The sequence below is a fragment of the Agelaius phoeniceus genome, chromosome 1 (assembly GCF_051311805.1).
Source record: "Agelaius phoeniceus isolate bAgePho1 chromosome 1, bAgePho1.hap1, whole genome shotgun sequence".
NCBI classification, from domain to species: domain Eukaryota; kingdom Metazoa; phylum Chordata; class Aves; order Passeriformes; family Icteridae; genus Agelaius; species Agelaius phoeniceus.
Window position 1 is genome coordinate 32,866,638 of NC_135265.1, and position 9,850 is coordinate 32,876,487.

The 9,850-nt window shown below is 43.6% G+C and overlaps 1 protein-coding gene across 5 annotated transcripts in view; it reads right to left on the reverse strand.

Moving 5' to 3' along the window:
- The window catches only part of HYCC1 (hyccin PI4KA lipid kinase complex subunit 1), a 43,441-nt gene extending 34,255 nt beyond the window's left edge, over positions 1–9,186 (reverse strand). For 3 of the 5 annotated variants that reach the window (XM_054655094.2, XM_077176023.1, XM_077176020.1), the window contains exon 1: positions 9,005–9,108. The gene's annotated coding sequence lies outside the window, so the exon portion shown is untranslated. Of the gene's footprint in view, positions 1–8,104; positions 8,548–9,004 lie in introns of those variants that run through there. The other 2 variants (XM_077176010.1, XM_054655085.2) reach the window with 2 other exon arrangements.
- Between the last annotated feature and the right edge of the window lie 664 nt (positions 9,187–9,850).

The window sequence follows — 9,850 nt, forward strand, 5'->3', positions numbered from 1 at the left end:
GCTCATTTTCACAGGGAAAAAAAACCCCAACAATCTATACAAAGGTACATTTTCCAGAAAAGGGGTGCATCAATACTGCAGATAACCTTAGGACTTAGTTTTAGTGGTTGATAACTGCTCCCTGATAAATTACAGAATTAAAATTATCCATCAATATATGCATGCAATGCACGTATTTAGCTGTGTTAAACAGTTTCAGGAGAAACATGCTTTATCTCTTCATGACAGTTCTCTTATTCTTCCCCATCCCTTCACATTCCCCCACCCCCACAACAACCCATCCACATACACTCACAAGACTAGACACATTCATTTGAAAAACATTTCAGAGCAAGTAGGAACAATTTTGTGGGTTTTTACATACTTTACAAGCTACAGAAAAACACGATTTCTCAACTAAAATTTTTAGAGGCAGGACCCATGCTTCTGTCTCATTCAGAAGATGCATCCATTAAATGATCTACTGTCACATATAAATGCTGTAGTACAGACAAAATATATGCAACTCAAAGTCTCAAGAGAATTTACTACCCTGTATGTCTTGCTCTGCATTGTAATTTTTTTTGAAGTCAAATCCCAAAAGCATAATACTGTCAAAGTATAAAATGATTATAATTCTCTTATGTTAAGAAATGTATTAATTCAGATTGAATCCAAGTTTGATGAAAAAGCTTTTAAAATAAAAAGTTCCCATTTCATGAAAGCACCTAAAGGTCAGAATATTAATTACTCCAAGAAATAGAAAGCTAATAAAACTCAAATTATACAGGTTCTGGAAGGACTCTTTATTTGAGTTCAGATTTCCAAGTTAATTGGTATTATCAAGTAATTTGCCATTATTCCAAAGTCACAACAACAGAAAGTTTCCAAAGAATTTATTGTTACCACTTTAGTAGGAGAAAACAGTTTAAGATTTAAAATAACAGAGCATACATTCATTTTCTTTTTCTCTTTCTTTTATTCTCATTAAATCAGACAATGTCTTCTGCTCAAGACAGGCCTGACTTTTAAGAGCATTATTACATATCCTACATACCTAGTAGTCCTAGAAGAAGTGAGTGGTGCTTCTATAATCAGACATTAATTCAGAGTACTGCCTTAGAGCACAGATTTGATGATTTAGAGCCAGGCAAATATTTCTGTAGCCTAACTACAAAGTGGTCAAAATTTATTTCTGTAATAATCTCAGGTCTGTGAAATTGAGAACTTGATTTAGTGTACTGTGCTTACAAGCAGCGTCTGAGAAGTCACTTGAATGGCAGACACAGCTGTGACAATACATGGAAATTGGTCATTGATTGCACATGTATTTGGGGCCTAGTGGACTGGATGAACCAGAGCCAAAGGACATCAATACAGCCTAACAACCCTTGGACACAACATGTTCTGCTTGTAAAAACTGTCATAAGCCTATGAAAGAAGTGTTGCAATGAACCAAGAGCAAAGCAACCTCCATCACACTGGATGAAAAAAACCCAAATATAATCTAAGTGAATGGGCACTTTTCAAGCCAAATGACATTTGAGGGTTAATCACACAAAACAAAAAGATTATACACCTATGATTTAACATCTATAGACACATTTAAGGAACTTCAAGGGTGTGGCATCATTTGGTTCCTGTTTCATCACTCAGTTAACTTTCTATTCTCACTTTTGTCAGTTCCTCTATTTACTGTACAAGCAGGACCTTCATGTAGGTGCTCCTTCTTCCCTTGACATCCAATGTGTCCACATGCTACTCCACCTACTGAATTTATACAGGACTTTTATTCTACCACACTAAGAAGTAGCTGTAAATGGTTAAGGCAATTCCTGCCACTGTTTCACAGGACTGGAGTGGCTTTGTGAGCACAGGTGAACTAGAATTCACTTCTTTACCAAAACAGGACAAAACCTAAGCCACTTTTGAAGACCACTAAAATAGGAATGAACCAAAGGTTTCATTTTTTTTTTCCTTTCATTCATTCATTCCTTAAGGAATGAATGAATGAATGTATGTGTGCACTATGTATACAAGGGAACGGCACAGTTTAGACATCTCCTCTGATTATGTTGTTTTGGGTGGAAAATCATTATCATTCTTCCCTGTGCAGCTACAGTTTGCCAGTAACAGTCTGGGAGAAAAATATCACTGCACAAATAACCACTCCATTCTAGTAAAAACCCTTGGTAACCAATGCAAATGCATATGCTTCAGATATTCTTAAATTTCAGTCTAAGAACAAAAAGAATGATATTGAAAATACATATACCAAACTAAAGTAAGGCAGCAAAAGAATTAAAAGTGGCAGAGACTGCAAATTTACTCAGCCAATCCCCAGCATGATGCAGAAGTGCTGGAAGAGTAGTTCTGCTATATTTGTACACATTACTGAAAAGTCAACAAAACTTCAACCAATTCCAGCTGAGACAACAGAATCCTCCAAGCTGTATCATTACAGACTAAGCAAAACAGATGTTTCCTTTTTTGTGTTTCACTAAGTAACAGAACAAATTTGATAGTCTGAACTGTCTCATCACAACATGACTGTTGTGAAAATACCCTTATTTACAGTGCCAACACACAATGCTGCTGAGAAAACAGAGAGAGGGGTAAAGAAACTCAAAATTTTTTGCTCAGCTTTACAATTAAATATAAATCACGCTCTCTTAAGACAGGCAGAAATTGGTAAATATTATACCAGCACTCACAAAGCTGCAGATGCACATGTAAGCAGATGTGCAGAATTACTGTCACAAGCCTCTCTCACCTGCTCCTCTGGCTGCTGCACTGGGAATTTAGTTCAAAGCAGGGGAAAAAATGCAGGAGCCTATTAGTCTTTCTACACCTGACACACGGAGTCAATACAATTAGGAACGTAAGAGATGTGAGTGGAAAGACTGCAGCTTATTGAGCCTAAAAGCTGTAACTGAGTAAAAACAGTAGCACAGCTGCAGCATGTGACAGACATGAAGCAGGCAGGTATTTTGGCACAGCCTAAAGGAAGTCAGTAAGAAATATATTCTTTTAGCTGAGTATATAGTAATTGGTTTAACCAGATGTGCTATTAACCACAAACTGTAGGATAATACTCAGCATTTCACTGGCAAAATGAGTCTAAATTAACTGTAAGGATCATAAAATTGTTGCTTTAGCACCAAGCACCAAGAGCTAAGGAACTCCTCAACCCTGCTCCTTCCCCCACTTTGATCACACTGTTCTCCCCTTCATCAGCCTAACACCAAATACACGATGCTGCAGTCTACCTATTTCCAATCTGGAAGAAACACAATTTCCTTCAGCCAGCAAATACTGCAAAGGAGTGAAAAAAAGGGAAAATAAAGAATCATTTCTATACCTGAAGATCCTTTAGTCTGCTTCCTCAGGTAGAGATGTGACTGTAGCATACCTGACATGTTTTACACAGTACACTGGAAATATTCACAGTATCCTGACAGAGAAGGTAGCTGGTGCTAAAAACTTGTCAAATGCAATTTTTAAAAATTTACTAGGTCAACTTAACGCTTTTACACATATTCCAGTCGTCTCCTTTAACACAGTAAACACTATTAAAGGATTGAAAAAAAATTAATAGAAAACAATTACTTTTACAAATCACTACATGTCCATTAACCAGATGCTCATGGAGACCTTATATTATCCAGCACTAGCAATTGTACAATACTCAGACTACTAGACAGGTTAATTGTTGAGTATTAGATACAATTCTCTACCACATATTTAAAGTGTAATGGGATTTTTTCCTCCTTTCCTAAAAAAAAAAGAACCACAATAAAATATAGCAAAAGGAGTGAATCATGGTGTTTAGCATTAGCAAAATATTAAAGTAGTATGCACTGTTCGTCAGGTTGAAATTAATGCCTTGCTGAAGCATAAATATTTATCCAGTGCAAACAGCAGGAAACCTTAGGAGACAGCATGGCTTTAAGCACTGAAGTGTATTAATTAATACCCAGTGCAGCTTCAGAGCATGCTATGCTATTTTTAAATAAAGGTTAGATTCCAAATAGACAAAAGTAACAAAATGTAAAAGTATGAGATCAGATAGCCTAAGAAAGCTGTCTTTAATAGCTATCAAAAGTGCCCCAAGTATACATTTTTTTGTCACAAAGTTTAGAATGAGAGCTCTTGTGCCAATCAGGATGGAATACAGATACTTAGCAACTTTTGCATCAGCAATAAGCATGTTTTACCAGTATTACTTCCACCTACATTTCTTTGCTATGCTTCAGTTGCTACACAGCATTTCATATCATCAGAGGTTAGAGATGGAAAAACAAAAACATACATCTGTTTTGAAGAGATAACCCATTTCTAAGTCTTAATCTCAACACTCAGATGATTCTTCAGCATTGCCAGTTATTTATAAATTAAGAAACATTTCATGCACATCCTCACTTTCCATGGCATTCTCCATATACAAGAGTGATGATAATTAAATATCTGTCCAAATTCCATGTCCTTTATTGATTTCAGTTCTAATAAATAATGCTACTAACAACCACAGTTTATTGAACCCATCTGTTTTACATTTGCACACCATTTAGAAGTTAAACTGAAGCCTTATAAACAGAACTCTTAATTCATCACACGAACACCTACACCAACATCCTCCCCTTTCTGGCACTACAAGACAAATACAGACAATTTCAGGACTCACTTGGCTGTAAGTTAGACTGCTTGCACTCGCTGTCTTTCCAGTTGTTAGCAAAGCATGTAAGTTCATGTGGGGATGTGACCAAAGAAATTGCCATAAATAACAGCTGCCCTCACAGACTCGGCCAAGATGCTATTTTTATTCTGCTCCTCTTGAACGTGGTCCTCAGTAGGGCAAAGGCTTCAAAACAGTTTCACCACAAGTAGAAGAAAATACTTCATATCCATTTAGAAATGCTATCAGCTGAAAACTATTGCAGTTATTAGATCTTTCAGATGTTTGTTTTGGTGTTTCGGATTTTTTTTCTTTGTATCTAATACAAGAGTATTTGAGTTTTCATGCTAGAAAAGTTCTAACACAAATTCTGATAGAAATCTGATTTCCAGAAAGAACAAATGCAGAAGCATTTCACCTGTCAGCCTTGTGCAAAACTTTTTAAATGTTTTCAAATAACTAAGTAATTCAAGTGTCAGGTGTTTAGAGAAAATCTCAAGTTCATGTAGAAGTACTTCATCTAAAAAGTGTGGGCATACACTTACACATTAGAGGAAAGAGTCTGGCCATTGCAGGAATAAACATTTTAATGGCATGCAGAGCTGAAGCAGCAGCTTTAAACACAGCCTAGCAGCAATATGCAGTTGCTACACATTAGAAACATTTTCATACTTTAGTACTCCTTGTCTTCAACAACACTGACATAGATTTCTGTCCTTATTCTGACATCTTGTTGTTGCCTTCCAAGATTATCTCACAAAGCATTTCAAGTAAACTAATCCAATTTAAGTTTCTAAATAACTGATGCTAATAAAAAATACTTTAATTCCAACACATTCTCCACTTCCAAATGTGCATTTCATACATCACCATTTCAATTCTAGCAACTGAGAACAGCAAATGCCAAAAGGGCTTTTTTTCCAGGAACAGAAAGAAAACACAGATTTAAAGAAAAGATCTCAGGCCTAAAATTCTAATTTAAGAGGTCTTTTTTACATATATATACTAGCATAATTAAACAGAACAGCATTAACAAAACAAAAGTTGTAATTCTCCTAAGCAGGGAAACTACAAGATTCCAGTAAATCAACAACCTCTCTCAACTACATCCTACCAAGTGCAAACCAACACATTGAAAGACACTGCATATAAACTGCAGGTTTTAAGCATGCTGTATTTCCATAATCCCATGGAAGTCTCAGAGATTAGACAGGGTCACTCCAGTCAAACTATTTAACCTCAGAATATAATTACAGATGGGCAGTCTTCGGTTTTTCTGAAGTGTACAAGATTTGGACTCTAGTTCTCTTCAAAGAAAACAAGAGTATGCAGGCAGGGAAAGTCCAATTGTCAGGCTTCTCATTTCCTACACAGCAAGATCAGATCTCCTGCTTGAATTTCATGCACCTTGCTGTTGGAAGACTGACTGCTTGGTAACACTGGACCTAACACACGTGAGTGCAGTGATTCACAGGTGTAACTTCCACTTCTGCTACCAAAACTGCCCACACAGCCCTATGGGAGAGCTAAGGACAGATCAGCTTTCCACCCAGTCTTCCATTTGTGAGAGAGGAAGCGTGCTGGGTTATGCAGAGAGCACATCTGCCAAAGGGAAGGGCTGGCAATGAAACCTGACCTGGCAATTCACCTATCGGATTTACGTCTAAGCTCTTCCCCATGGAGGCTTTGTATGTTTGCTGAGTGCACAGGTGATCTTTGTTAAGAGCTACCACATTTTAATATTCACATCAACATAAACATTTATGCCTCGTGAAAGTTTCATCCTAAAGTCTCAAATACTCCACAAGCTCTTAGTCCCAAAGGGAAACCTGGGAATCGGGAAACCTGGGACTTTTCTCTAAGAAATCATTCTGCAAACCATGCATTCTCCATAGAACCTGAAAAAGACACAGTGTCACATCAGATCATTTATTTTCTAATTAAGATAACCAGACATTAGTCAACACTTTATAACTAATAATTTAAACCTCTAGAATGAACAAGGTGATTTTCACATTGCATGCATTAAAGTCAGTGACAGGTTAAGAAGACAACCTAATATGTACCTTAAGGTAAGCTTTAATGAAAAATCAATTTCCTGACATGCACATGAGGAAGGTTCAAGATATTGAGTTTTAGAGGAATGTGTACTATGAATGAGACTTTAACTCAGTGACTTACTATTATGTTTGACCCAGTCACATGCATCAGGAAATGGGCTTGTCTCCCAGCCTAGAGCCAGCCCCACTGTGCTAAGTAAAACACAGATGACACACACCACTTGTAGTGCCCAGCCCTACAATATCTCACACACATGCTCATGACACAAGTCCTCACAAAATTAGAATCCAAGTGACTTAACTACCCAGCTATGCCTGGGAACATGTCTCCCATGGCCTCTCTCAAGTGAAAGCAAACCCACCCAGCAGAATTTCAACGTGATCCTGCCCCTGACAGCCTTTTTCCTTGGAAGAAGCTTTCTGATTAAACATAACATGTCCCTTTAAAACAGCTCACTGCTGCAAGGAAGCGAATTGTTACAGTTACTAAATCATCCCAAGTAGTACTGAACTTCCTCAAAATTATCATCCCTCTGATAAAATGCCTATTATAAGTGCCTTGCCTCACATAGAGATTATCACAGAAGAGAAGCAGACGGGTTTTGTATTTCAAAATTAGTGGGTTAATACTTTTTTCCAACTCTAGAGGAAAAAATACATCCAAAAACACTGCCAGAAGGATCTAAAATTCAACTTCAAAGTATACTACTTTTACCAAAACTATTTCACTGATGAAACTACAATAGATTGCAAATTAATTTGACCACATTATACAACATTACTTAGTTTTTGTAACATAAAAGAACTTGCTGAAAGGTGGAGAGAACAAAAGCAAGATGCCATTAGAGGCATGAAACTATATGATCTTTAAGGTCCCTTCTAACTCCAACCTTTCAATGATGTTGTGGAAAGCACAAACTTCTGAAAAACCACTGTTGCATGTAAGTCCATCATTGGAGGGAAAAACTGCAGAAAGGCCTTTCAGATACCACAAAATGCAGTCACCAATGTCACTCTATGCTTTGCTCCATAACACTGCTTCTTGCCTCTATGCAGTGCAATTTGCTCAGCTTGCCTTAAAAAAATGTCACTAAACCTGAATTTGCAGTTAAGGACCCTAACACCAACCATGTAGTAGAAGTTTTAATATTTGGCTCATCTACAGTCATTTCCTCACACACTGGCAGTGTATGTTAAAACTCCTGAAAGGTCCATACTAACAGGACTTCATAATCTTTAAGTACACAAGTCTGCTCCCTGTGAACCTAAGGCTGGGGAGCTTTTTCGGCAGAGAGCTAGAATTCAATTGGACGGGAAACAAACGTGATGGCTGTCGGGATTACATGGGACAAGACAAATCCAGGGGCACTACCTCTGCTTTCATCCTTACCTTTGACACACCAAGCACACGGAAGGCCACTTCAATTGAATGTGCTCCAAGTTGGAGCACGAAGCCCAGGGAGGCACGAGCCCTGCAGCCCGCGGCGCTGCCCGCTCGGGTTCCCAACTCCGCGGTTCGAACTGTTGCTGCCACCTCCCGCATCCCCGCGGCGGGCACACCACTCGCGGCGGCGGCGGCGGCACCGCCGAACGCACCCCGGGACGGGTCCGCAGCACGGAGGCGTTCCTCAGCGCACCGCCCAACTCTGCCCCAAGCCTCCCCCCGAGGGTCCGCGGCGGCACCGGTAGCCCGCTGCCAGGCACCGCGCTGCCCGCCCTGCTCCGGGGACGCCGCTGGAGCGGCTCCTTTGTCTCTCCCGCAGCCCCGGCCGCCTTCTCCCGGCGGCACAAGGCGCCGCTGCCCCGCCGGCCTCCAGGCGCCCCGGCGATGCCCGCCGTGCCCTGCCGCGGCCGGACCGGGTGCGGGCGGTGCAAGGCGAGCGGGCGGCCAGACGCGGCCGGGATGCCGGTGGGGCCCCGGGAGGAGCCGCGGGACCGGGGGAAGCCGCAGCCGGTGCCCGGAGCGCCACCCAGCAGCCCCGCACCGGGGGCAGGGTGCCGCCCTGCCCCTCCATCGCCCCCGGGCACCGGCCCTGCCCCCGGCAACTCCGCCGCCCCCTCCCGGCCTCCCTCCCCGCGCCCTGCACCCCCCGCCGCCCCGGCGAGCCACGGCCGCCCCAGCCGCGCGCCGCCGGCTGCCCCAGGGTGGGGCGCGGGACCCGCAGCCCGGGGGGGGCTCCGCTCAGTCGGCCGCGAGTTGCCCGACGGCCGCGGCTGCCCCGTCGGGATGCGCCAGCCCCGCGCGGGAAAAAAAGTTGTCCCCGCGGGAGCGGCCGGGAACCGAACTCACCCTCCCGCCCGGCGGCTCCGCCGCGGCCGCGACTCAAACTCACCCTCCCGCCGGGAGCGGCAGCGGCGGGCGGACCCCGCCCGGCCCCGCCGCTGCCTGGCGGCGGCCGCAGCCAACCGGAGCGCGCAGCGCGGTCACGCCAGCCAATGGCGCTGCAGAGCGGGCCGTGCGCGCGCCCCGCTCCCCGAGGGGCGGGGCCGGCCCGCTCCGAGGCCGGGCGGGAGCGGGGGTCGCGCTGTGAGGGCGCCCCAGGGCGGGCACGGAAAGCGGACCAGTCGCGGGCTCCGTGCTGCGGCCGGGCCGGGAGCCTGGCTCCGAGGGAAGCTCGGGTGGAGTCCGGAGCGCCGGGCAGGGTCGTGCCCCGCGGGGAGATGCGCCCTTCGGGGCAGCGGCCGCTCCCTAAACTGCCCAGCGAGTGCGGGTGGCAGCGGGCACTCGGGACAAGACGGGCGGCAGAGCTTGGGACGGGCTCGAGAGAGCAGCACCGGAGCTGCGAGTGCTCTACCGCTGTCCCGAGTCACACGTTCCCCCGGCCTGTCACTGGGAAATAAAGACAGACCTGGAGGCAGGCAGGTCTGGCAGTGCCCCAGCCCAACAAAGGTACCTCGGCAGGAGATGCTCACGGGCACCCTGATGGGAATGACGCGGAACTGAATGCCTCTTAATTTTCATCAGGCGTGTCTTAATCATTATTTAGCTACTGGATTCTTACCAGCCTTCCCCAAGTGAAGCAATTGTGGGCAATTCTCATTCCACAGCACTCCAAGGCCTTTCCAAATACAAGTACTTTTTTTTTTTTTCCCTATTTTTTTTCTACTGACATCCTTGGACTGCTCTGAAGAGCAA